Source organism: Micropterus salmoides, unplaced genomic scaffold, assembly GCF_014851395.1.
Source record: "Micropterus salmoides isolate LMB-PRFRI ecotype aquatic unplaced genomic scaffold, ASM1485139v1 Ms_hic_scaffold_21, whole genome shotgun sequence".
NCBI classification, from domain to species: domain Eukaryota; kingdom Metazoa; phylum Chordata; class Actinopteri; order Centrarchiformes; family Centrarchidae; genus Micropterus; species Micropterus salmoides.
Window position 1 is genome coordinate 13,333,874 of NW_024041262.1, and position 2,592 is coordinate 13,336,465.

Genomic DNA, 2,592 nt, shown 5'->3' on the forward strand with positions numbered 1-2,592 from the left:
TTGAATACATTGTGACCAGTTGCTCTACTGTGGAGGGAGGGGGTGGGTGGTACATACATAAGAAATTAGTTTATGAAGAAATTGTCATTTTTATATGGAATTGTTTGCATACATCATGTGTGTCATTAAAAGCATATAAAACCCCTTGCAGTTGTCTTTCCTCTAATCTCAACCCCCCTTTTTTTTATATATATAAACAGTATTAAATCCTGAGATCTAATTTTATATATATATTGGTGCCTGAGGTGCAAAACACAACATCTGACACAACATGATAACAAAATGGAAAACACAACAACATTTTAGAGAATATAACCACAACAACAAAACAAATAGCAAAATATTTCACAAAATAACACATCAGAAAATACAACAACATGTAACATGTTTTACACCTCAGGGCTACGTCGCATGTTTCAACCATATAAAATAACAGGTACCAATACGTGGTGCTCCAGATACAAACATTTCAAGGTAATCGGTGCCCTAAATGGGGCTACATATCACAATGTGGGCTTCTTCCTGTGTAATGAACAAGAAGTAGAATACTCTAGCCAGCGTAGGGTCACTTTAAGTGTTTTTATTTGAAGAGAGAAAACAATAACGCAATATCACAAATTCTCTTGCATATTGCATTTGACCAACAAAGCAAAGAATACAGAATGATATGAACAAGTGTTTTAAACCATAAATGGCTAAATGTCCTGTTAAACATAAAAATATTTAAGAGTTCTTCAGTTGTGGAGAGAGTTGAAGTCTGGCTTTGGCTTGCTGTAGTTGGGTAAGAGTGATTTGTTCCTATGCCAGATGAATCTGTACTTCTGCTCTTTCGGTTTCTCGTTTAAGAGGTGACTTACAGTCATCATCATCTTTGTTTGGCAAAGAATGCTTTGAGCCTTCTTTCTGAGCACCTATGGCAATAATGGCTCTACCAGTGAGGATCCACCTTCCTCAAAAACATGGCTGAGATCTAGAATAAATTGCATTAGGAGGAGCTTCTGTCCTGTGGAAGAACAGGTCCTCATTGCTCTCCACTTCTATGCATGTGGGACTTTCAAGAAATTGTTGGTGACAATATGCAGTACTGTGAAGAAGTTCTTTTCAAATGCTGTTGTACGAATGCTTTCTAAAAATAGACATGTTGATAGGTTGTATTTATCAATTAACAAAAAAATCTAAATCAAATCAACCAACTCTATATTTAGGTTAAAACACAATCATTAACTGAAACAGAAATAGCTGTATAGGAGGAATACAGCTGGGTGAGGAACAGCCAAACTCAGCATACAAGGGGAGGCTTCTGAATACAGTTTACTGTCAAAAGTCAGACACCATGACAAGACTGAGCACAGCAACAAGATACAAGGTAGTTACTGCATCAGCAAGGTCTCTCCCAGGCAGAAATGTCAAGGCAGACAGGGGTTTCCAGATGTGCTGTCCAAGCTCTTTTGATACAGTGGTTGGCCAAAGAAACTTACTGCAGCAAATGAAAGACACATCATGCTTGTTTCCCTTTACAACCGGAAGATGTCCAGCAATGCTATCAGCTCAGAGCTGCAGAAAACTGTGGGACTCTGGTATACCCATCTATCTGGGGAAATCTGATAAGAAGTGGCTGTCACAGAAGACTTGCGGCCAAAAAGACATCACCTCTGACATAGAAACAAGGCCAAGTGGCTCATCTATGCACAAAAACACAGGGCCAGAGACTTGGTACAAAAATTTATGTATGCAGGCTACAGTGAAGCCTGGTGGAGGTTCCTTGCAAGTTTGGGGACATACAGAAAAAGTCATTGAGACAATCTTCATCGAGTCTGTCAGGGATTACATGAAGAGAGGGAAGCAACTGAGGCTGTCTGAATCCACAGAAGAACTGTGGGTAGTTCTTCAAGATGTTTGGTCCAACCTACCTGCTGGGTTCCTTCAAAAACATTGTGCAAGTGTACTTGGAAGAATTGAAAGGGTGGTCACACCAAATATTTATTTGATTTAGATTTTTCTTCTGTTGTCTCACTTTGTATTTTGTTAATTGATAAATATAGTCTATTTTTGAAAATATGTTTTTCCACACCTGCCTTAAACTTTTGCACAGTACTGTGTGCATGAACAAATCAACTGTGAGTTGTATCTGTGTCAGTAGCATTGGCCATCAATCAGTTTGTTTGAGCATGTAGCCCAGACCAAGTGCAAGTCTTTTTCTTTTGGGGAACATGTCCAATACGATTGGTGTTATGTTCTGCACTCGTGCATATACAAGCACATCATGAGAGGGAGAGGGAGTACATCATCTGTGATGATGTTTGTGATGCACTTGAGCCTGCTGAAGACCCAGACCACCCTCTGGCGTTCATTCAGAATGAGGGACTGACTGGATGTGGAATAAGGGATTGTTATGAACTACTTTTGACTGTGTCATTGTAATTAATGTGATGAATGAAAGTTAAAATCAAATAATATTTCTTTGATATTTAAAGCTAATGGGGATTATTATATGGGGACAAAAATCTTTTTTGTACTTTACTGTACTGAAAGGCTTAATAGGTAGCCTAATTTCTATCACTGTAACAATTAAACAAATTAAGTTTAAAATAT